Consider the following 27,134-nt stretch of genomic DNA (forward strand, 5'->3'; position numbering starts at 1 on the left):
TCAACTCCTTCAGTCAGTACCAGTCATTTTTATGAGGATTCTAGAAGTCAAGTTAAAAGTTCTACTTTTATTTTTATTTCCATGAAGAAGAATAAAGTAAATGTTAATGTCTTTTCCAATTGACTAAATTACTGTCCAAATGAGAAATAAAAGGCAGCTGGTTGATGGGCATTGTCCCCATTATTTAATGGTGTGGGAGCTTCATAATAACAATAACAGGGTCATAGTCTGTGATGCTAAAATACACCATAAATATCACACAAATTCCTTTATACTGTATATTCCTTCTGATCATAAGAGCTGTTTGTGGCCTGGCATGGTGGCTCACGCCTGTAATCTCAGCACTTTGGGAGGCTGAGGCAGGTGGATCACCTGAGGTCAGGAGTTCAAGACCAGCCTGGTCAACATGGCGAAACCCCGTCTCTACTAAAAAATACCAAGAAAAAAAAAAAAAAAGAAAAAAAAATACAGCTGGGCATGGTGGCTGCTGCCTGTAATCCCAGCTACTCGAGATCACAGGAGAATCGCTTGAATCCAGGAGGTGGAGGTTGCAGTGAGCTGAGATCACGCCACTGTACTCCAGCCTGGGCAAAAGAGTGAGGCTGTCTCAAAAAATAAATACATAAATACATAAATAAATAAAAGAGCAGCTTGCACCCTCTGAAGCAGCAGCACAGGCTGTACCTGGACCCGTGAGACATGGCTGGAGCTGGAGTGGCTGGGATGCAGGAAGCAGTGTCCTGAGGCTGCGCAGGGAAGCAGGGCCCAGGCCCAGCCAATGAAACCATTTTTCTCTCCTAGGCTTCTGGGCCTGTGATGGGAGAGGCTGCTGCAAAGGTCTCTGAAATGCCTTTGATGCCCTCTGCCAATTGCCTTGGCTATCAGCATTTGTCTTCATTTTAGCTATAAAAATCTTTGTGGCCAGCTAGAATCTCCTCCCCTGAAAGTTGGATTTTCTTTTCTACCACATGGCCAGGGTGCAAATTTTCCAAACTTTTATGCTGTGCTTCCCTTTTAAATATAAGTTCCAGTTTGGGGTCATTTTCTTTTGCTCATGCCTATGAGAATAGGTTGTCAGAAGTGGTCAGGCCACATCTTGAATGCTTTGCTGCTTAGAAATTTCTTCTTGCTAGATACACTAAATCATCACTCTCAAGTTCAAAGTTACACAGATCCCTAGAGCAGGGACACAATGCAGTCAACCTCTTTGCTAAAAGTGATCTTTGGTCCAGTACCCAATAAGTTCCTCATCTCCATCTCAGACCTCTTCAGCTTGAACTTAATTTTCCATATTACTATCAGCATTTTGGTCACAATTTAACAAGTCTCTAGGGAGTTCCAAATTTTTCCTCATCTTTCTATCTCTGCCCATTACCCAGTTCCAAAGCCACTTCCACATGTTCAGGTATCATTATAGCAATGCCCCACCTTTGATACCAGTTCTCTATATTAGTCCATTCTCATCTTGCTATAAAGAAATACCTGAGACTGGGTAATTTATAAACAAAAGAGATTTAATTGACTCATCATTCTGCAGCCTGTACAGGAAGCATGATACTGGCATCTACTCAGCTTCCAGGGGCAGGAGGCTCAGGAAACTTACAACCATGACAGAAGGCAAAGGGGAGGCCAGTAATTTACATGGCCAGAGCAGGAGAAAGAGAGAGAGGGGAGAGGTGACACACACCTTTAAACAACCAGATCTCATGAGAACTCTATCAAAAGAACACCATGAAAGGGATGGTTCTAAATCATTCAGGAGAACTCCATCCCCATGATCCAATCATCTCCCACCAGGCCCCTCCACCAACACTGAGGATTATAATTCGACATGAGATTTGGGCAGGGACACACATCCAAACCATATCAATTAGTTTTCTTTTATAGTAATTAAAAGTAACAAAAGATGAGTCTTATGTTCCTTCATTTACTTCCTTTCCAGTTCCCTTTATTTCTTTGTTCAGGTTGAAGTTTCAGTCTCATATCATATTCCTTCTGCTTATGGAATCTGTCTGTCTGTCTGTCTGTCTATCTATCTATTTATTTATTGAGACATCTATCTATCTATCTATCTATCTATCTATCTATCTATCTATCTATTTATTTATTGAGACAGAGTCTCGCTCAGTTGCCCAGGCTGGAGTGCAGTGGCGCAACCTTGGCTCACTGCAAGCTCTGCCTCCCAGGTTCATGTCATTCTCCTGCCTCAGCCTCCCAAGCAGCTGGGACTACAGGTGCCCACCACCACACCTGGCTAATTTTTGTGTGTGTGTTTTTAGTTGAGACAGGGTTTCACCATGTTAGCCAGGATGGGTCTTGATCTCCTGACCTCGTGATCTGCCCATTTCGGCCTCCCAAAATGCTGGGATGATAGGCGTGAGCCACCGTGCCCGGCCGGAATCTTTTTTAAAGTTACTGGAGTGCAGGTCTCCTCACAATAAAGTCTTTCTTTTTGTTTGAGAAGATGATTATTTCTCCTAATATTGAAAAGATACTTTTTCTAGGTAAAGAATTCTTGGTTGACAAGTTTGTTTGTTTGTCACCTGTGAGCACTTTAAAAATACCACTCTGTTGTCTTCTACCTGTCATGGCTTGTAATGAGAAGTCTACTTTAATTCTTCTGTTTATTTAACTGTTTAATGTCTCATTTTTCTCCAAATATCTTCAAGGTTTTTCCTTTATAGTTAGTTTTCTGCAGTTTGAATATGACATGCTCAGGGGGGTGTGTGCATGCATGCATGCATCCCTCTCTCTCTCTCTCTTTTTCACTCCTGTAAAAATTTTATTCTGGTTGGTGTTTTCTAAGCTTGTTGGATCTGTTTTGGTGTCTATCATTTATTTTAGAAAATTCTCAGCCATTATTTCTTTACAAATATTTTATGTCCCATTTTCTTGATTGTTTTCTTCTTGGATTTTTATTATGTATATGTTTCGTCATTTGATATTGCCACACAGCTCTTCCATGCTTTATTCTGTTTTCTTTCATCTATATATTTTTGTACTCCTCTATCTTTTCTCTTTGTGTTATAGTTTTGGAAATTTCTCTTGACCTATCTTCAGGTTCACTGATTCTGTTCTTGACTATGTAGAGTCTATTGGTGAACCTGTCTATATGGGGTAAAAAGTGTCCCCCACTCAGTTCATGTTCTTTCCATGACCTTGGAATACGACCTTATTTGGAAATACTGTTTTTGCCGATCTAATGCATCAAGATGAAGTCATTCTGAAGTAAGTTGGCCTTTAATCTGATATGACTGATGTACTTATAAGAAGAGGTGAAGAAATAGATACAGACAGGAAAGCACCAAGTAAAAACACAAAAGGCACACAGGAAGATAGCCATCTGACAACAGAGGCAGAGACTGAAGTTATGCCTTCACAAGCCAAGAAACACCAAGGATGGCAGGCTACCATGCCAGCATGCATCCAAGAATGTCCTATGAATAAAGATGGAGTCAGATATTGGAGTGATGTGTCTCTAAGTCAAAGAACACCAAGGATGTTGGCAACCATCAGAAGTTAAGAGAGCCATAGAACAGATTCTCCTGAGTCCCAAAGAAAAAATAATAATAATAACCCTACAGACACTTGATTTTTGGACTTGGGCCTCTAGAGCAGTAGGAGAATAAATACCTGTTGTTTTAAGCTACCTACTTTGTGGCATTTTGTTATAGTAGCTCTAGGAAATTAATACAGTGTCAAAGATATTCCTTACCTTTTTTTACTGTTTTTCCTTTTTAGTATTTCCATTTGATTCTTATAGTTTCCATCTCTCTGTTGAAATCATCCATCTTATGTCACGTTTTTCTATTAACCATATTTATTTTAAATTGCATTGATTAGTTATAACATTTGTGCATATCTGAGTCTGGTTGTATTAATTATGTTTTCTCTTGGCAGTGCATTAGGTGGAGTTTTGTTTGTTTCCTTTTTTTTAGTACGTCATAAATAGCGTTTTTATGCTTAGAAGGGCTTGTCTTTCTTCTGCTGAAATTTTAGCATGGATTTTGAGTCAGTCTATGGCAGGACTAAAGTAGGCTTGGGGTTTGTTCTTGCTGTAGTTCTCCTTAGTGTACCACAGCGTCAATTTCCTCTAGCATTATTTTGCATTTAGGTGATGGCTAGTTTGTCAGAGTTTACTTTTTTTCTCAATTTCGGTTCCACTGTCAGCTTTAAGTCTTTCTTTTGCAGTGTGCCTCAGACAGCATCTCTCTCCATGTTTTTGTCCCTCTTCCTGCACTATTCCACTGTACTTGTGATTCAATTCTTATTAACCTGGTTGAGTGAAATGAAGCATTCTTATTTTTATTATTGCTATCATTATTATTATTATTATTGTTTTGAGATAATAAATATCTCACTATGTTGCCCAGATTCAAACTCCCGTACTCAAGGGATCTTCCCAAACAGCTGGGACTTCAGGCACATCCCACCGTGCCTGGCATTCTTATTGTTTTTAATAAGCCTCAGGCTTTGGCCAGCACTATGTTCTTGGATCTTGTGAATATGACCGTCTCGGTGCTTCTGATCCACCCTCAGCTCTTATTTCCAGTTTATCTTCCTGTCCCTTTCCCAGGATTAGAGATATAAGTTTTGGGGTGTGTGTCTGTGTGTGTGTGTGTGCTTCTATTTCGTCCCCTTAGCTGTAATAGGTTTAACCAATGACCTAAATTATAGAAGTGCTTCTTGCCCTCCTTCCCCCTCCTGAAGTAAAGCTCTTGTTGCATCAGTGAAACGTGAGTGTTCATGCCCCTCCTACATTGACTGCTGCTCTCCTCCCTTGGTGGCCTGCACAATGAGAAATCCTTTCTTAGGACTTTCACCAATCTTCTTATGAGTATCCAGTGAAGTCCATGGACAGGCTCCTGCCAGATGGTGTGAACTCTTCCTCTATTGGCAACCTCTAGGGCCTCTGTACTCTCTCTAGCTTATATTATACGTGGTCTCCCCTAATGCATGAACAATTCTAGCTGACTTCTTCTTAGCTGTTTCTTGTTCTATCTGTCCCATGTAAGCAAGTACTTGGATATATAGTGGCTGGGTTTGGTGGCTCATGCCTGTGATCCCAGGATTTGGGGAAGCCAAGACAGGAAGATTGCTTGAGCCCAGGAATTCAAGAGAAGCCTGGGCATGGTGGTGGATGCCTACAGTCCCTGCTTCTCAGGAGGCTGAGGTGAGAGGATCGCTTTGGCCCAGGAGATCTAGACTGCAGTGAGCCATAATCACACCACTGCACTCCAGCCTGAGCAGCAGAGAAAGACCCTATCTCAAACAGACAAAAAGGAAAAAGCACATATATATAGTGCCCAAGAAAGTGCCAAATTCTGTGCTAATCAGAGGATTCAACAGCAAATCTTATAGTGGAAAACAATCTTGCAAGTTATTGTAATTACTTACTAAGACAATCCTGCTTTAATGCACATAGTGATTTATTCAATTTTCTAAATGTAGACTTATTAGATTTTAAAAATATGTGACTTAACTATATACCTTTGATATTTTATATAAAGTCAATGAATCAGAAAACAATAGTTCCCAAAATTTGTCTGGAATTTATGACGATCTTACTTAATGGTCCATTAAATAATTACCTATTCTGTTCTCTAGTAGAGATTTCTATGGTAACAATCCTGCCCAGCAATTATATAGCTTATTCTTAAATACTCCCAATGTTGAAAAGTACATTTGCTTCCAAATCATCATCATGCAATTTTTGCAGGACTCAATGGGTCATGGGATCATTTAGGATTCTAATAGGAATAACATATACCTTTCTTTATCAATCCATATTCCAGGGTAACCTATAATTGTTAAATTATAATTGCTGATCTATATTTATCTATAATTGTTAAATGATTGTGATGTTCATCTCTTGCACCAGCCCTAGCCTCTGCCAAGTAGAATAAGCATTCAACTACTCATCTCTCCACTGTAGCTAGCAAAGTTCCATATGGGTAGGACTGCTAGAGGTTTTACCCCCATCCCCAAAACCTTCAGTTTGAAAAAACCATCACAAATACTTCAGGCCCAAATAATTATTCATTGCTCATTGACTCACATATCTGCTTTCCATAGTTGAGCCTTTCATTGAGTTTTACACTCTTGTATCCAACTGCTCGATGCACATGTTTGTGATTTTTATGAGAATCTCAACTATTATCTTTCTGACCCTATAGCCCATTCTTCCTCCTTCATTTTTATTTCAATCAATGGAATCAATGTTCCCTGAGCTGGAGACCAGATACCCATTGTAAGGCAGCCTTGTCCCTCAAGGGAACATTGAATCATAGTCTTGGTTATGCTACCTCCTAAATGCTTAACTATTTTTCAACTTCATCTTCATTCTTTTGCCCCAAGCTTGAGTTGGAGGACTACCACCCAACTGATCTCTTTGCTTCTGGCCTTGTCAACCTCGAATTGTCTTCCAGACTCTTCAATAACCCACATCTTGGGAATGACCTTGATCATAACCTTTCCTTATCAATGACTATAGGATAAAACCAAGCTCCTTAGCATGACATAAAAATTGCTTTCAGGTATTCCCACTATCTATATTCCACTCATGTCTATGCTACTTCCTGTGCTACTTCCTGCCTTAAATTTATATCCAAATATCCAACAAACGTCAGTCTTTCCCATTCCTTGTCACAAGCACACATACACATCTCGAAAAATTGTTTATTCACAATTTTTTTCCTTTGCTTATGTCACTTTTAACTACAGTAGTTTCTCACTTCTTTACGCTTTCTCTCTTTTTTGAGACAGGGTCTTGCTCTGTTGTCCAGGCTGAGTGCAGTGGCACAATTATGGCTCACTGCAGCCTCAATCTCCTGGGCTCAAGCAATCCTCTGGCCTCAACCTTCTGAGTAACTGGGACTACCGGCATGCACCATCACATTGCTGTTTTTGTTTGTTTGTTTGTTTTTCACAGAGATGGGATCTTGTGATGTTGCCCAGATTGATCTCAAACTCCTGAGCTGAAGGGATCATCCTCACCTTCAGTTCATGCCTGTAAACCCACTAAAGCACTGGGATTGCAGGCATGAGTCACAACTTCTGGCCACTTTACTCTTATTAATCCTCTTTCCAGTTTTAGTTCAAGTGTCATTTCCTCTAGGAAGCCTTTCTTGATTGTTCTAAGTTAAGTTAGGTAGCCCCTCCATAGCATTTTGATATTTGACATTTATGCCTCTGCCACCTCCCTTTTTAGATTAAATGTACTTCTCAAGAATAAGGATCGATTGATTCCCTTCCTTCTTCCTTTCCTTTCCCTTTCCTTTCCTTCCCTTTCCCTTTCCCTTTCCCTTTCCCTTCCCTTCCTCTCTCTCTCTCTCTCTCTCTCTCTCTCTCTCTTTCTCTTCTTTCTTTCTTTCTCTTTTTCCTTGAGACAGAGTCTTCTTCTGTCAGCCAGGCTAGAGTGCAGTGGTGCAATCATGGCTCACTGCAGCCTCAAACTCCTGGGATCAAGTGATCATCCTGCCTCAGTTTTCTGAATAGCTTGTACTCTAGGTATAAGCCATCACGCCCACTTGACTAATTTTTTAAAAATATTTTTGTAGAGATGCAGTCTCTCTATGCAGCCCAGGCTGGAAGAATGAGATTATTTCTGACATAATCTTTATCATCTCCGAGCCTACCATGGTACTTACAGTAAAAACTCAGCAGATTTTTGTTGTTGAGTGAAACAACTTCTGCAACTCTTGAATATTTCTGGGGTAGTCATCCTTCTTTCCCAACCAGATTCTATCCAAACTGGTCTCTTATATTCCCAGGATTTCTCTGGTCTGCCAGCCGCAGAGTACTGGATCCTGGAGGGATCCTTTTCTGTATTCCAGCTTATGATCTTCTCTTTTTTCCATGTCTCTAGAGTCCACAAATTTCTGAAGATCTGTGCTTTGTTTTTGACAGAATTTCCCTTGTGATCTCGGTTCATAACTGTCCCTCCGGTGCTATACACCATGGTTAGATGTTCTTTGTTTTCAACATCTGCCCCAGAACTAGAGCTTCTGATCCTTGCTGAGTTTTGGCTTCTTTTGTTCCTTGTCCTCTCTTCCCAATGCCATCAGAACTGCAGTCATTTTCCTGCCATCCCAGTAGTTTCCTGCTAAAGTCCATAGCTTGATTCTCTGCTCCTCTAAAATTTGCCACATGTATTAATCCATTTTCACACTGCTGATAAAGACATACCCGAGACTGGGTATGTCTTTACAAAAGAAAGAAGTTTAATAGGCTCACAGTTTCACATGGCTGGGGAGGCCTCACAATCACGGCAGAAGATGAAAGGCACATCTCACATGGTAGCAGACCAGAGAAGAGAGCTTGTGCAGGGAAACTCCCCTTTATAAAACTATCAGATCTTGCGAGACTTATTCACTATCATGGGAATTCCATGGGAAAGACCCGCCCCCATGATTCATTTACCTCCCACCAGGTTACTCCCACACCACATGGAAATTGTGGGAGTTACAATTCAAGATGAGATTTGGGTGGGACACAACCAAACCATATCACCACATAACTGGCACCACACCGCCACACATAGAGCTAATCCTAGATGTCATGCCTATGGAGGCACCCTTAGCAGCCTATGTGAAAAACCACATCTTCTGTACCTGTCATCAACGAAACTTTTCTTAATTTAAAAGTCGTGATAGCTTTTGGAGGCCTCTATCTTTTCTAACTTCCCACAGAAAACCTTCAGTATTGCCAAACAAATCTGCCTTAACCATAAATTACACTTAACATTATCTATATAACCCTGGTTAAATCAGCATGAGTAGGCACTTGAAACATAAATTGGTTTTACACCTGGATTTGCTCTGAGAATATGGGCAGCTTTTTTTTTCTTTTGCAATCTGCTTGTGTCCTACCTTTCCAAGTTACAGGGGTGTAAAACTGTGGTCACTTTTATGGACTAGTTTATGTGGGTGGTAATTAGGCTTCCTGTGGAAGTAGTTTCTCTGGCTTAGAGTCTGGGTGAGAGATGAATTTCCGACATTAATTAATCATCTGAGCATTCTTGTTATAATATTATGAGTCTCTAATATCGTTAGCAACCAGCCCATATGTTAGGAAAAAATAACAGCTTTTAGGACTAATCTATTTCTACCACAAGATATATCTTAAAAGATGTATTGAAAATTTATTACTTATTTCCAAAATGCCTGCAAAGAAATAACTTTAATGTTTAATTCATATGTGAATAGGACTATTTCTTAGTATGAGATTACTCCCTCCTGATTCCAGACAATTTAGTTGTTGGTTAATAGTCTCTTTTTACTGCATCTTCAGTATTTCACCCTTATTAAAGAAAGAAATACCGAACACACATAATGAAAAGTTGTGCTCTAGCAGCTTGTTTTTGTCCATTCCTCGTTTCATATCCACCTGTAGCATGTGTTCTTTTGGGTAACTATGGTCAATGTTCTCTGATCGCTTTTGGTGAAACAGACTCTCACTAGGGAGACCAACTTGCTCCACACACAAGTTTTCAGAGCTCAAGTTACCAGAGAATTTTAATATCACAACTATTCAACACATTCTGTGATCTTATCAGAGCCATGAGATTTCACAGCCTGAAAAAACTCTCAAGATCACCTAACACACTACCCATTTCTTAGATCAAGATATTCAGGAAGGTGAAGTGACTTGTGCAATAAGCTGGTGGCAGAATAAGAACTCTTCTCAGGGCCAGGGATGGTGACTCATGCCTGTAATCTCAACACTTTGGGAGGCAGAGGTGGGTGGATCACTTGAGAGTAGGAGTTCAAGAGCAGACTGGGCAACACAGGGAGACCCCATCTTTACAAAAAAATTAAAAAATTAGCCAGATGTGGTGGTGCATACCTATAGTCTTTGCTACTCAGAAGGCCGACATGGGAGGATTGCTTGAGCCCAGGAGGTTGAGGCTGCAGTGAACCACAATCCTGCAACTGCGCTCCAGCCTGGGTAAGAAAGCGAGACCCTGTCTCAAAAAAGAAACCAAAGAAAGAAAATTTCTCGGATCTCCTGACCTACCTACATCCCTTGTAATTCATTTATTTTTTTATCCATTCACTTTTCTATACAAATACTTGCTAAGTACTATTTCATGAAGTGGACCCTTCCAGAGCTACGAAAAGATGAGCAAGAGAGATGTGACTCCTGCCTTCTTTACCTGTGCGTTCTAGTTAATTTGGCTAAACACATAATATTGGTTTCTCCATCAGTCACAATGGAAATGTAGGTTTATAATACATGATGAGGTCAATGAACTCTTAAGACTTCTTACAGCACAGATAAGGATCCACTCAGAACTATTGCCTTTTGTGGATACATTGCCCTCACTCCTTCTAAAACATAACACTCTCTCTCCATCTTCCAATTCTAACCTTGAATTAAATCCCCATTATACTATAGCTTCCAACTAGCATGTAATCCTCTCATCTAATTAAGAACTTATTTGGGGCAAGGACTACCATACTACTGGTCCAAACAGTCACGACAAGTAAATAAGAACATTTTTGCCAGGGATGAAAGTTCACCTCCCTTTATACAGTGGTTCTCAGTGGGTGGGCAGTTTTGCCCTGCAAGACACATTTAGCAATGTCTGGAAACATTTTGGGTTGTTACAACTGGGGAAGGGTGCTACTGGCATCTAGAGAGGGGAGACCAGGGATGCTGCTGAACATCCTACAGTGCACAGAACAGCCTTCCTCCCTGCAACAAAGCATCATGCAACCACAAATGTCAGTTATGCCCAGGTCGAGAAACTCTAGGAGCCATCTACAGAAGAAACCTGGAAGTGGAATCATGCAGTATTTGTCATTTTGGGACTGCCTATTTCACTTAGCACAGTGTCCTCTGGGTTCATCCATGTTGTTACAAATGGTAGAATTTTCTTTATCTGAAATAGTCAAACTTATAGAAGCAGAGGACAGGACGGTGGTTGCCAGGATCTGGAAGGGAGGCGGAAGTGGAGAGTTGTTCAATGGGTGTAAAGTTTTAGTTATGCAGAATGAATAAATTCTAGAGATCTGATGTACAACATAGTGCCCTCTATTTCACCAACATGGCACTATGTAATCAAAAATTTGTTAAGAGGTTAGATCTCATATTAAGTGTTCTCACACATGCATGCAAAAACACAAAGCTGAACAATAAAACGATTGGAGGTGATAGATACGTTTAATATTCTGATGATATCAGGGGAATATGCATATATTCAAACTCACCAAATTGTATACACTAAATGTGTAATTTTGGGGGGATATCAATTATACCTCAATAAAGCTGTTAAAACCAAGTCACCTGTAACCCATGAAGCACAATTGTCCCTTCAGACTCACTCAGGATAATTCATTTCAATAGAATCAAATGCAAAGCCTTTAGAGAATCTTCAATCACCTTAATTGTTCTAGATTCTTCCCTAACAAGGAACTGGAATATGTTATTTCACTCAAATATATACTCATATAAAATAAAGAACTCTAACCATTAACATGCAGTTTCTGTGCCATCATTAAATTTCTTGGTAGTCTTCAATAACTTATGAAACTATTATTAATATTAGCACATTTTCGGTTTTCAGTGTGAATAAATAAATTACAGGTTCAATGACTATCACATATAACAAAGATACCTTCCCTGCAAATCTGGAAAAGAATTTCATAGGAAACCAAAAATAAATAAAGTATAAATTCTCCCTGCAGAAAAAAGATAATCTCATTTTAAAATATTTTAAATCAATCCAAGATATGAAAGACTAAGGTATATGCTCTAAATATTATCAGTTCAGCTTTTTTACTACTCAAAACCTTTATGTCCTCAAATTATAGTGTCATGGCAATATAATTAACAAAAATTAGTTATTTTAACCCAATAGCTAAGGGAGCAAATAATTGTCACATAAATATCTCCCCCAGTAAAAAGTACGATATGCATAATCATAACAACCATCCCTTACTGAAGTCCAATCCTGTCTCCTTCATGGTCTCCAAAACTAAGGCTCATAACTTTGAGAAGTAGGTTATTATTTTTACCAGTTGAATTATAACAATATAGGTTTGTTAAACAGATTGACTAATGTATTCGTTCATTTTCACACCACTATAAAGATACTACCTGAGATTGGGTAATTTATAAACAAAAGAGGTTTAGTTGACTCCCAGTTCCACATGACTGGGGGGCCTCAGGAAACTTACAATCATGGTGGAAGGCAAAGGAGAAGCAGGCACCTTCTTCACAAGGTGGTAGGAGACAGCGAGAGTGAGTTAAGTGCCACACTTTTAAAACCATCAGCTCTTGTGAGAACTCACTCACTATCAGGAGCACAGCATGGGGGAAACGGCCACCATGATCCAATCTCCGTCTACCAGGTCCCTCTCTCGGTACATGCATATTACAGTCTCGATGAGATTTGGGTGAGGACACAGAGCCAAACTATATCAACTAACATGCCCATGTCATACCAAAGGAAAACCAAATCCAGCTAAACCTAGCTCAAAGTTTCACAGCACTTTCTCTACATCCCAGTGTTCCCAGAACTTCCCTTGCAGGTAAAGTCTCATCTCTTGCCATTAGCATTTTACAGAAGCCAAAAAGACCTCATCTGTTCACCTTTCCTCAATTCTTAAGTTACTTTTACATATCCCATGCTCTTTCTTAAGAGGCTTCAGGCTAAAGCAGACTAAAAAAATAAAAGTCTAACAGGGCCAGGTATCTAACTGAGTTCAGTCATATTAACTCACCAAACACCACTTCATTTTGTGTCTACCTTCTTCAGACTGGATGACACCATCTGATTAGGAATACTAGCTGGACCCATCCCATTCAGCCAGTGACCTAGAATTGCCTTTGATCAAAAGCAAACGTGGTTTGTGGAACTGACTGTTTTTAGATGCCAAAAAACAAATACACTGATTTTTTTGGAGCTAGACAAACACTGGGAACGCTTACTAGCAACCACAAAGTTAGTGTATTTGATCTTCCATGCTTGACGTCAAGACAAGGTTTTTAAATATCCTAGTGTTTGGCTTGCTCTCAATTTAACATTTGAGATGTTTATAGATATTATAGTTAATAATGTTGACACATACAAGGAGAGGGGATCACTTATATGAAGAAAACATGCAGTTTTAAATAACAAACAAGTATGAAGTGCAGTACTTTTCAACCCTGACACACAACAGGCAGTAACAGGGGAGACTATTCTTTAAAAATGCAAATGCCTGATTCCCACCCAAGACCAATTAAATCAGAATCCCTGGGAGTGAATCAGATTCGGGAAGCAGTGTTATTGTTTTTAAATTTCTGGGATTGATTACAATGGACAACAAGTGTTGAAAATGACATCAGAGAAGGTTCGAGACTGGTAATTTGTGTGCACATATCAGTTCTGATATTACCACCTGCATAGACTTTGATGAAACCCATAAATTCTACACCTTTATTTTCCTTACCAATAATGCGGCATAAATGGCACATATCACTTATTGGTGTTATAAGGATTAAGGCGAGATAATAAGGGGTCAATAGTGTATCGTCATTCTAAGATTCAAACATTCTACTCATATTCTCTTAAAATTAAAGAACTTTATTTCTGAAATAAGAGAAGAGAGCATTCTTAAGAGGCCTAACTCATGAACTGCTCATCTGTTTCTGTTTTCCTTCTCTCACCGGGTAAGCGATCAGGAAATCCACTCTGCTTTCAGTTAATTTGAAATCAAGTCACTTTGCATTGAAGAACAAAAAAGAAAGGTGCTAACTCTGTGTTTATGTGATTTCTGGGCCAGAGGCAGAACACTTTGAGCATTCCCTTACCATCATATATGCTCTTTTCACAATCCTGAACAAAATAATCCCCTATTAACCACAGAATCAGGAGTGGGTAATGACTGCATCCAAATATTTTCTACCAAGTGACTGCTGACGATGAAACTAGAAGAATGCTAAGCACTTTGCACTCTTTCATTCATTAGTTCCCCACATTATCGTAGATATATCATAGGTATGAGTTCAATTTCACCAACAAACTTCTACCAATTAGAAAGGGGCATATTCTGCATCTGAAGCCATATTTCTTTGATGCACAAACCCATTCTCTTAACAAATCAGTCACACCTTGAATTAAAAGAAACTCAACACAGGAAGAATAAAATGCCCACAAGTCAACATCTTGCCTCCTAGGTTTTCTGCTTCATGGGTAAGCTAACCTATGCATTTATGGCTCTGTAGTGGTAGGAGTTCTCAAGTTTATACGAAATGATCTCTAGGGATGATTATTAATATGCATATTTCCAGGTTTTCTCTGTTAGACATCCACAAACCTGAAGACTGAGACAGGAGCTCTGAACCTGCATTTATAGCATTCATTTTGGGTATCTCTAAGACATTTTATTTTATTATAGTTGCTTTAAGAAATACCTTTCTAAATGATATTCTATAGATTTTATTTTATTGGTTGAAACTTACTGTCATAAAACAAAAGCCTCAGGTCAAAGTGGTCCTGCTATCTTCTTTTGTAAATAAAGTTTTATTAGAACACAGTCCCTCCTATTTCTGCATCATCTATGCCTGGTTTTATGACTGCACAGTTGATAAACACAACTGTGTTTTATTTCTGCACAACGCAAGCAGAAAATATTTTCTATCTGGACACTTAAAAGTTTACCAGACACTGTCCTAAAATGACTCTACTGCTAAATTTTTGGCTAAAGTGTGGGGCATTGATTAATTTGGAAATATTTTCCATATCTAACATCATCTGAGTTGTTCAGCTTCTGGGATTCAATGAGTATATAAAAAATGTATGTTATTCATGAAAAACTTGTCATTCATTGTGTCGTGGAAAATGCTTGTCCGACAAGTACATAGATGAATTATATTATCTCCTTTTCCTACTTTTTGATTAGCTGCAAATTCAAAGGCAAGGGAAATAGACTTTTCTCTAACCCTAAGACCAAGAAAAGCAGGTGTTCTCATCAAATCTGCAAGACAAATGGAGAAAAATCTGAAGAATCCATTATACTTCCTTTTAATTTATTTATTTGAAAAAAAAAAAAAAGTTAGTAAAGGCACAGACCTTTCCCTGTTGCCATACACTTAAAAAAAAAAATCAAGACTGAGGAGAAGAGCCAGTTGACATTGGTAGAGGTGACTCCTTCCAATTGCTGACTATTAGGAAAGTTAACCCACCTCTTCCTTCCCAACCCATCATTATGTAAAGGAAATAGTTGCCACATTATGTCAAGTTCCTTTGGACCAGAGAGGGAGAAAGGGACAAATCATCAAGTCAGAGAAAAGAAAAGAAGATGAGTAAGAAGCAGTCAAGTGACCAGAAGGTTGTAGTTTGAAGTATCAGAGAAAGACAATGACCAAGAAGATAAAGATTAATTTCCATTCAGAGACTACAAATGAGGACCTGACATGGTATAGGCATGCAAAGGATGCTCAATGTTTGTTGAATGAATGCACTTAGAAAAATAAAGTTGAGTTGAGGGTTCCAAAGAGAAAAGTAATGCAAGGAGCTTAAAGAAGGAAAATAAAAACATTATTTTTACACATAATCATCGAGTATCATATGAATGATCTCTAAGTATTTTCCCACTAGGGAAAATAAAAGCCCAAATTCCTCACTTCGAGCTCAGTTTCCTGGAAGAGCTAAAGGCTTGACCAGGTCTAGACTACATTTTATGTGCAGACCTGTGCCAGCTCCTCTGGCATAAGTGGCTGGGTTCCAGTGACTGCCGTTGCTCTCTCCACATTGGCTTGGTGTGTGCAGATTTCACCATCTGGTTCAACAGGAAGTATGTACTGTTTGCAGGATGCTATTGAGCTATTTTTAACAGCTAAGCTACATACAGGTATTTATGACTCTAGATCTGATTTGTAGAAACAAAATATTTGCCAATGTGAGTGCAACGAATATTTTTAACAGCCAACCATATGGCCTTGAGATGGAAATGGTCAGGGTGAACAACTGGAACAAGGCTCTTTCCTCAACACTGCAAAAGTCATCGTTTCCTTTTGCCAGGCTGTAGTGTCAGAGACAGAAATGGTCATTGGCTGGCAGAAGTGGGGCTCTTACCTGGAAGAAATGGTACTGATTTTTAAACATTATTTTTCATACCAAGGGGCTCATAGAGATCCTGTTTTTGTGTATATGAGAACTCAGAATCCTACAACGTTTGTGTTAGTCTTCTCCAGGGAACTGATAGGATGTGTGTGTGTGTGTGTGTGTGTGTGTGTGTGTGTGTGTGTGTGTAAAGACATTTATAAGGAATTTTGGTTCACATGATTATGGAGGCTGGCAAGTCCAAAATCTGCAGACCGATGTCACAGTTTGGCTACAAAGAACAGACTCTGCTGCAGAAACAGGAAGAGCTGATGTCTCAGTTCAAAGGCCATGGGGCAGGAGAATTCTCTCTTACTTGGAAGAGGATCAGGATAATGGTCAATTAAACGGACTAGATGAGACCCATTCACATTAGGGAGGGTAATCAACCTTATTCAGTCTATCAATTTAAATACTAATTTCATCCAAAAACACCCTCACCAAAATACTCAAAATAATGTTTGACAAAATATCTGGGCACTCTGTGGCCCAGTCAAGTCAAGTTAATGTGTGAAATTAAACATTACAGGGTTCATGCCAATTGGATGGTCAAGTAAGTGTTCTGGGCCCAATGCTGGGGCATATTGTTTAACCTCAGCAGAAACTTTGATTTTTGCATTGTAACCCACAACCAAACCATAAAAAAATGGATATTTTGAAAACAATTTAGCCAATTTACACTCCATGAGGTGATACAGAACATATAAACAGAACATATGAACATTTTCAGAGTTTTTTCAATCTTTGTCTTTTTTTTCTCCTTAATATTCAATACAACTAAATTTGAACAGTTTGTTGTTTTTTACACTCTTTGGGCTCTCTTACCTCTATACATTTTTCGTGCTGTCCTCATAGCTTAGAAGACTCTATCCTATGTTTCTAGATAGATTATTCATTTCTTGGTTCATTCAGATTTGCAACTCAAATATTCATTTCTCCACTAAGAAACTTCTACACTTCTTCACTAAAAAACAAAAACAAAACAATTCTGACTGCATTGAAATACCACATATTATATTTCTACCTTTTGAATTCCATTTTTCTTTTTCTTTTTTCTTCTTTGATTTTTTTTAATATCCAAACTAAGTCTGTAAGCACTTTGAGAACAGAGATACTATATCTGTATATCTGTATATCTTTTCCAAGACCCAGCAGAGTGCCCTAAACCTAAGTACTCAATGAACACTGAATGGGTAAATGAATAAATAAATGTGAGTGAAAATGAAGTGAAAGAATGTTTTTCACTAAGCAGTTATCTTAATAAAATGTCACAAGTTTCCTTGATTTTCTTTTCATCCTCTGACTTGCATATGCCTCATGAATCCTGGCAAAGTTGTGGAAGGCATTCAGCCTGCCAGTTACTACAACTGCATAATCTTACCCACCCTTGCCATGTCCATCCTAAGTCACCATTAGAAATGTCTGTTTAACATTTTCATATTGCAACACAAGAGATAGCATATTTCACATCTGGTGAAATGAACTCATATAAAATCCATCTATGTCTCTTTAATTGGGTTATTTTGACCTTCAAGACATTCAGGCACATCTCCTACAACTAGCTGTGTTCAGTTAAAGGAATGTAAATTATAAAATTATAAGGACACATCTATTTGTCTTTTAAGTTTTTCAGATTCACGTTAAACTTTTAATTATCTGACAATATACTATTTTAAGTGTCCTCTTACTGCTTTTGAAAGCAAAGAGAAGATGCAAGGTCTCCTAATTCTTATATATAAGCAAGACACCCACAAGGACATGAGAACTATCTTCATTAAGTTTCGTTGGAAATTGAGGTTCTAATTTAATATTGAAGGTGCACTGGTGGCAGTACCAGAGGATTAAGGGAAATTATTCCTAGAATAAAATGATGGAAATTTCATTATCCACCTGATTTTGATCTTTGCTACCACTGAGCTAAATGAGAGAGTGTGAGAGAATATATATCTGTCCAGTTAGACATACATATTAGCTGTAACTGCAACTCATTTTGAATACATTTTCCAAGAACATCATAGGTTCTAGGTAGAGAATGATGTTAATTGCAGGGGCTCTCACATCATACCTTGAGGCACCTCAAGGTAGTGAGAAAAACATTAACCTGACTCAACCAATCCTCCATGCATCTTTGAATTTACAACATTGAGGAAATTAACGTAAAATGAATCATCAGAAAAATGAGAGAAAATCCCTGAGACCTTGGGTTATGCAAATATCTCTTAAATTAAAAGATAATGCATAAAGAAAAAAATTGATATACTGGACTTCAGTAAATTTTTTCTTAATGTCCGCTTTTTAAAGGACATAGTTAAGAAAATGAAAAGCCAAGGCACTGACTGGGAGAAAAATCTATGCAAAATACTCATGCAATAAAGTTCTTTATCCAAAATATATTTGAACTTTTATCCAAAATAAATTTAAAATCTCTCAAAACTCAAAAATATTTTTAAAAAACCCAATGAGAAATGGGCAAGAGATTTGAACCGTTATTTAACTATAGAAAATATAGAGAGGAAAAATAAGTACATAAAAATGCTAAGTATCATTATTTTTTAGGGAAATGTAAACAATTAAAGCCATGATGAGCTACCACTACACATGCAAATAGAATTCGACAACAAGAGGCCGAGCGTGGTGGCTGAAGCCTGTAATCCCAGCACTGTGAAATGCCAAGATGGGCTGATCACTGAGGTCAGGATTTCAAGACCAGCCTGGCCAATGTTGTGAAACCCTGTCCCTACTAAAAATACAAAATTTAGTCAGGCGTGGTAACACAAACTTGTAATTCCAGCTACTTGGGAGGCTGAGGCTGGAGAATCGCTTGAACCCAGGAGGTGGAAGTTGCAGACAGCCCAGATTGTGCCACTGCACTCCACCCTGGGCATCAGAGCAAGACTCTATCTTTAAATAAATAAATAGTTAAAAAATAAAGAATTCTACAACAGGAGAATAATCATAACAAGTGTTGGTATGGATGTGGTGCTGTTGGAACTCTTATATGGGGTAAAAATCTAACATGATATAACCACTTCATGAAACAGTTTGGCGGTTTATGAGAAAGATCAACATACACATACTGTAGATCTAGCCATTCTACTCTTTGTATATACCCAACATAAATTTAAAATATGTCCATACAAAAATTTGTGCCACATTTTCATAGCAGCTTTATTTGAAATAATTAATAGTTGGAAATAATCCAAAAGTGATTACACAGGTGAGTGGATAACCAAATTATGAGATACCCATGCAATGCACTACGACTCAGCAATAAAATCCGCTATTGATACACGCAACAACATGGGTGAATATGAAAATACTAATGCTGAAGAAAAGAGGTCAGTCAAAAAAGACTACAGATCTTATCATTCCATTTGTATAAAATTCTAGAAAATGCTGTAGGATAGAAGGCATATCAGTGGTTGTCTAAAGATGTGGGAGGGAAGGAGAGTTAGAAAGGGAAATCGTTTATATCCCTTTATAATCCATAGAGGGAAACAAGGACATTTTGGGGGTGATGATTATGCTAATTCCTATATTGTGGTGGTTTCATTGATGTATAAATATGTCAAAACTTAGCACATATATGTATGTCAAAATTTATATCATGTATAGCACAGCACAACTGTTAATATAATAAAAGATAATATTTGGGAGTTTTGGACTCAGGAATAATACATCCAGCCTACAAATTTTAGTGTTCGTGAAGCACAGGAATATATGAAGAACAGATACGTATAAAAATGTTTGAAAGGAATAAATAAGGCTGGAGACAAAACTGATGATAAATATCCTTTAAAATAAAAAGTGAATGAGATCAAATGTTTTTAAAAAGAAAACAGGAGAAGAGACGTGATGTGAAATTCAGGGAAGGTGATTTTTGAAATGACTCAGAAACTGTTGTTGGCAGTGCATGCTTATAAATGATTTTTAATCAAAATGTAGAAAACTAAAGACAGATATGAAAGGTCATTCCTGCTCTGTTGACGACAATAAAAGACAAGACCCAAACCAACAAAAACAAAAACCCAGCATACTTCTGAATGGGCTTAGCAAGGAGTGATGGACTAAAGGAAGCTTTGGTGAACTGAATTCCAGAGAGAAACAAGCCCTGCATAAGTAAGGTAGAGTCACAGCAGCTTCCACACCTGCAGAAAGGCTCCTGGGTTGGGTACAAACACAAGGAGGAGCAGGTGCCTTGTAGACAAGGGATCCCTTTGGAGGGATGAGGAGAAATCAGCTACCTTACTTAACAGTGGGGGCTAGTAAAAAAAAAAAAAAAAGGAATCCTAAAGAGCCTCAAACACAAATCCTTTAACCTGACAATAGCTCCATCCCAGCTGCAAATTGTGTGTGGTAAAAAAAAAAAAAAGCACTAATGGAGAGTGGGCTAAAGGGCAAAGAGAGCTCACACAGTCCTGTGCATTCTTGCAGTGCTTGGATTCCAAAGTCCTGCCAGAATGGAATCTAAAGACGAAATAGTATGTCAAACATCCCTGACACCACAAAAGGTGATAATATTGGTGGAGCTTTAGGGTTGTGGCTTGCCACAGATGAAAAAAAATCTAATAAGAGCTATGGCTCCCAGCCCTACTTTAGGAGGAATTCAAATGATGAACCCCTCACCTTAACCAAAGAGAATGAAGAGACTGGCAACTCCTTGATAAATGATATGCACAAATGATTTTTTAAGAGATTCTTTAGTCTCCACCGTTCTTTTATATAAAATGATCAAATGTGGCCGGGCGCGGTGGCTCAAGCCTGTAATCCCAGCACTTTGGGAGGCCGAGACGGGCGGATCACGAGGTCAGGAGATCGAGACCATCCTGGCTAACACAGTGAAACCCTGTCTCTACTAAAAAAAAAATACAAAAAACTAGCCCGGGCGAGGTGGCGGGCGCCTGTAGTCCCAGCTACTCGGGAGGCTGAGGCAGGAGAACGGCGTAAACCCAGGAGGCGGAGCGTGCAGTGAGCTGCGATCCGGCCACTGCAGTCCAGCCTGGGAGACAGAGCGAGACTCCGTCTCAAAAAAAAAAAAAAGTTCAAATGCAATAAAAAATGATGACACATTGAAAGGAACAAGAAAATGTAACCCTTGAGTTGAAATCAAGGAAGAGCAGTCAGTAGAATGAGAATCACATGTGACTCAGTCATCAGAATTAACAGATAAGCAAATAAATAAATAAATAAATAAATAAAGATACAAAATAATTTATGAGAAAAGATGAGTGTAATAAATAGAGTATTTCAGGAAAGAAATGGAAACTAAAAATGAACTGAATGGAAATTCTAGAACTTAAAAATATATTTGTTTGAATGGGCTATTCACAGCATAAATGCTGAATAAGAAAGCATCACTACAGTTGAAAATAAATCAATGGAAATTGCCAAAAGTAAAGAATAGAGACACAGATGTTTTAAAAAGATAATCGGAACATCAGTGACCTGTGCGGTAATATCAAACAGTCCAACATACAGAAGATGAGAGACAAAATGGAGTAGAAAAGAAAAAATATTTGAAGAATTGATCAAAATTTTCTAAATTTGATGAAAAATATTAACACAGTTCAAAAAGTTTCATGAACATAAGCAGAATAAATACAAAGTAAATCAGATCTAGGCAAGTTGCTGAAATGCAATGATAAAAAATCTTTTTTTTTCAACTTTTAAGTTCAGGAGTACAAGTGCAGGTTTGTTAACTAGGTAAACCTGTGTCATGGGGGTTTGTTGTACAGATTATTTCATCCGCCACGTGTTAAGCCTAGTAACCATTAGCTGTTTTTCCTGATCCTCTCCCTCCTCCCATCCTTCATCCTCTGAAAGGCCCCTGTCTTGTTCTTCTCTATGTGTCCCGTGTTCTTATCATTCAGCTTCCACTCATAGAATTGAGAACATGCAGTATTTGGTTTTCTGTTTCTGTGTTAGCTAAGGATGATGGCCTCCAGCTCCATCTATGTCTCTGAAAAGAACATGTTCTCATTCTTTTTTATGGCTGCATAGGATTCCATGGTGTACATGTACCACATTTTCTTTATCCAGCCTATCATTGATGGGCATTTAGGTTGACTCCATGTCTTTGCTATTGTGAACAGTGCTGCAATAAACGTATGCATACATGTGTCTTTATAACAGAATGATTTATATTCCTTTGGGTATACACTCAGTAGTGGGATTGCTGCGTCAAACGGCATTTCTGTTTTTAGGTCTTTGAGGAATCACCACACTGTCTTCCACACTGGCTGAACTAATTTACACTCCCACCAACAGAGTATGAGCATCCCCTTTTCTCCACAATCTCACCAGCATCTGTTATTTTTTTGACTTTTTAATAGTAGCCATTCTAACTCAGCCACAATGAGATGGTATCTCATTGTGGTTTTGATTTGCATTTCTCTAATGATCGGTGATGTTAAGCATTTTTTCATATGGTTGTTGGCCATATGTATGTGATAAAGAGAAAATTTTAAAAGCAGCTAAGGAGGAAATCTATATTTTACATGCAGAGGAACTCTGATAGCAATAACCATATTGTCACTCATCAGAAACAAGGCTAGCCAGAAGATAATGAAACAACAACATGAACATGCCAAAGCAGAGAGGAGGAAAAACAAAACAAAACTTTGTCACTCTAGAATTCCATGTCTAGCTAAGAGAACCTTCAAAAAGGAAGGCAAATTGAAGATATTTCACATAAACAAAACTTGAGCAAACCTGTCACCAGTCTACCTGAAGTACAAAACATATACAGGAGTTTTTTCAGGCTCAAGGGAGCTCATACTGGTGGAAAACCAGGCACTGGAAATACTTAATAGGTGATTAAAGATAGAAAAGTCCGTTTTATCTTTTTTTTTCTTTTTTTAAAGGTAACTTACTGTTCTAAAGCAAAAATAGCAACAATGTACTATGGGGCTTATACCATATGTAAAGTTAATTAAATCAGTAAATAAGTAAGTAGATTCAGTAAGTAAATAAAATTTGTTGTAAATTAATGACAACAGTAGCACAATGGATAGAGGTGAAGTGTAGGTGACAATATACAATGTAATGATAATTAATGACAGATGAGAATAAATTAATTGTGCATATTGTAATTTTGACATCAAATACAGAGAGAGAGAGAGAGAGAGAGAGAGAGAACAGACAGGAAAAAGAGGCACCTCAAAAATTTAAAGCAAAGAAAATGAGGCTAATAACCTAGTAGATGAGATAAAATGGAAGATTAGAAATATGGGATTCATGGCTGGGCGTGGTGACTCACACCTGTAATTCTAGCACTTTGGGAGGCCAAGATGGGTAGATCACCTGAGGTCAGGAGTTTGAGACCAGCCTGGCCAACATGGTGAAATCCCGTCTCTACTAAAAATACAAAAATTAGCTGGGTGTGGTGACGCATGTCTGTAGTCCCAGCTACTTGGGAGGCTGAGGCAGGAGAATCGCTTCAACCTGGGAGGTGGAGGTTGAGATGAGCCGAGATCGTGCCACTGCACTCCAGCCTCAGCAACAGAGTGAGATTTCATTCCCCACCCCCCCACCCGGAAAAAAAGGAAAGAAAGAAATACACGATTCATCCAAATGTAAGACTCTAGCTCATTAGTTTCTAATAATTTTTATAACTAAAAACATTGCATGTCACTCGAATTTATACTCAACTCATCAAAAATACTGATGATTTGACAATTCATTAGAAGCCTTTTAAATCCTTTGGCTTTTCTGAGGTACACAGAATAATGTGTTAATTTGTTTATGAATCCAAATTCTAAAATATGCAAGCAGAACTCTGACTTTCTACTCCATGTCCTAGGAAATGGAAGTGACTTTACAGGCAAGCAAGTCCTTCATAAGATCTACTAATGCTACATCTCAGTAAAATAGATCTCATCATGGTTTAATCCTTTTCCTATTTGGTATTAGGAGGGAAAAGTACGGTTTTGATTATTTCTTTTTAAGTTGTTCTTTGGGAGGGCACCAACATCTTATTCCCAGAAAATGGATAAAATACATCCAACTGTAGGCACTTTTTTCCTACATAAATTGAATTGTGGCTTATTTGATTTACAAAATTTTTAAAGGGAAAAAAGACAAATACACTGTAGCTACAAAACTAGTTTTTAAAGGATTGAAGGGAAGTAGCCTCAGAATAACCCTAAATGTTCTTTTGGTGGTGCATTCCCAAGGAAAATTTTTTAAAAATAAATAATTGTATATGTATTTGGTTAGTGCAAAAGCTGATTGTCTTTTCAGACATCCTTCTTGATGTGGTTGGAAATTGGAACAAGTTTGGAGAGCAATTTGACATTTTACAGCTTAGATATTTCCTCCTTTGCTTTCTACTTTCAGAAATGGAACGCTTCATGATAGAGAGAACAGCCAGAGGCATGAAATTCAACCAGGAATAAATATTTTAAACTACAGGTAGCCTGTACCCTTCTGAATTATATCTCTTCGTATGTTTTGTGCATTTCCTTCCCTTGTCATTCTATCCAATTTCCTTTGAAATGTATAGCAGGGCACGACAAAGAAAATGTTTTACAGTATTTCCAAAGGTACCAGTGAAAAATATGTTTTGTATATTCACTACTGTACTTTGATTTTTTTGGTTGAACCAGGAAAATTACACTGAGTTGGTGGTTTTTCTGTTTTGTTTTGGTACAAAATTACTCTTTCCAAACAAGACAAGAGGAGATGAAAGAAAACGATGTTCTATTAACGTAGTATTATTCCTTTAAATAATCATCAGAAGAAATGTCTAAAGTGTTTGTGGGGAAGTAAAAATTGCACCCTACATTACTGAGGATTTTGCATGCCAGAAAGCTTAACTTACTTACCATCCCATTCAAATACCAAACAAGAACCCATGGAAAATGTTCAACTTCCGCAAGGGGAAAGTCAATTTCAGTGATTGAATGGGCCAGGGACTTGTCCAGTTTTTGTTACTGCAACCAAAATGTACTGCAGATGTGTCTTTTTTATGTTAGCAAGGCCTTTCTTTCTAGTACTTGAGCAGATTTAACTGAGCCATGAAGCTCTTTCAAGGATTTCTCCCTGTCAAGTATTCCAGTTGCTTCATTGAGAACAAAAGCGGTGAGTTAGCATTCCTTTACAACCTCAGCATGTGTCTGCCCATCCAAGGGCCAGCCAAAACCATCTCTTCACACCTTCCTTAAAAAAGGTTTTTTAAGAAGAAAATAATGGAATTTATCGTATTTTTTAAACCTAACGAATGAGAACATATTTGTTATTAAAATTATTCCACTGAGCTACATGGATAACACTAAAATAATAACGTGATAACAATAACCACATTTTGCTCCATACTTTATTCTAGAGACTGAACCACCTCTGAATACATTTGCTTCGTTTCTCAACACTCCTCCGTTTTACAGATGATTGAATGAAACCTCAGGGAGGTAAAGCAACTTACCCAACCAAGTTCATAAGTGGCAAAGGCTGGACTGGTCCTTCAATGTGTCCAATTCCAAAGCCTGTGCTTAAATTGAAATTTAATGCAGAAACTCCAATCACCTTGATATGTTCTTACACTTTGTAGAGACTAACAGCCTGTTTAGATTAGGACAAACCATCAAATGTCACAAGATAGAATTTCCATTTTATCCATGAGAAATTAAAGAATTTTTAACTTATCGTATTTCCTGCTTTAATTGCATCTGATTCTGATTGCTCCATTATTCTGTCTCCACTTTGTATAAATATACACATTCTGCAGTGCAGAGAAATTAACTCAGACTCAGTTCATTTGGAATTTGTGATAATTTGACTGAGACTGGATGGGTTTTAATTAACTTTCCTATTATCTATGAAAAAAGAACTTTTGAAGAAAGCTAATACTATGAAAATGGTTTCCTGAAGTTTAATCTACCTAAGAAAATATAGCAATTCTCAAGAACCTGGCAGCTACAATTTGCATATAAATGATTAGTTCTCAAATATCTCATATGAAGTTATCAAAGACGGTTCCAAAACCTTGTCAGCACTCAAATATTAGTTCAAGTTACCCTAAAGAACTTTCAAAAATAAAAATTAAAGAGGTCACCTATAAAAACACAAGCTGTCTCCATTCCCAATTATTTTCAATTGGTAAAAGTGTTTTACAAATTCACTTGTTCTCTATGTTGCTTGTTTTCAAGTCATGTCTTGTGACCATCTTTGGAATTAGTGTGGGTAGCCCTTAAAAAGCAGGAGTAGGTACTTTTAAAAATTTTACTGAGACATAACAATTGTATATATTTAAGGGTTACAGGTTTTGTTTTGTTTTTTTGGTAGAGACAGAGTTTCGCTATGTTGCCCAGGCTGGTCTCAAACTTCTAGCCTCAAGTGATTCTCCCGCCTCAGTCTTCCAAAGTGCTGGGATTACAGGCCAGAGCTACCATCCCCAGCCCACATGTGACATTTTGATACACACATACAATGTATAATGATTCAATCTAAGTAACTGGAATATCCATCATCTCAAACATTTATCATTTATTTCTTAAGAACTTTCTCATTTATTAAGAACATTCCAAATCATTTCTTATGAGTGATCTTGTTTGTTTTCATTTTTTTTAACCTAAGAATTTGACTAAGAGACAAAGATTCTAATCAGGCTCTGCTTTTAATGCAGTTAGAATTCAGGCAAATTATTTTGTCCCTAAATCTATTTCCAGTAAAAATAGATAAACTACCCAACTTACATGCAGTGGAAGAAATAAATGATATTAAGCAAATGAAAGAATTTAACAGTGGACCTGGCATATTAGTAACAGCATCATGAGGGGGAGTTTGCTTCTCTCCATCCTTCCCTTGTACACTATACAAATCTCAGCATCCACGTGCAAGAAAGATGGTTGTACCGTGACTGACCTACAAGTGCCAGATGATGTATCTACCACCTGGTGGCTGGCTGTGTCTTCCTCCCTGTCTCAGTTCAAGCCCTGTCCTGCCCCTTCTCTGTCCCAAACATGCCCTCTGGAAAGGATTCTCAATGACTCAGAAGGGTCTCGGAGTCTTCGAGAAAGAACAAATCGTAGGTTCTAGAACTAAA

General features: G+C 38.0%; 1 protein-coding gene across 5 annotated transcripts in view; it reads right to left on the minus strand.

The window, feature by feature from the left end:
- KCNJ16 (potassium inwardly rectifying channel subfamily J member 16) overlaps positions 1–27,134 on the minus strand; it is a 541,663-nt gene that overhangs the window by 193,983 nt on the left and 320,546 nt on the right. For 4 of the 5 annotated variants that reach the window (XR_007720474.1, XR_007720475.1, XM_050765623.1 and 1 more), the window contains one exon: positions 16,919–17,057. The exons of the other annotated variant lie outside the window; for it this stretch is intronic. The gene's annotated coding sequence lies outside the window, so the exon portion shown is untranslated. The remainder of the gene's footprint in view (positions 1–16,918; positions 17,058–27,134) is intronic. 5 annotated transcript variants of the gene reach the window in all.

Source organism: Macaca thibetana, chromosome 16, assembly GCF_024542745.1.
Source record: "Macaca thibetana thibetana isolate TM-01 chromosome 16, ASM2454274v1, whole genome shotgun sequence".
Classification (NCBI taxonomy): domain Eukaryota; kingdom Metazoa; phylum Chordata; class Mammalia; order Primates; family Cercopithecidae; genus Macaca; species Macaca thibetana.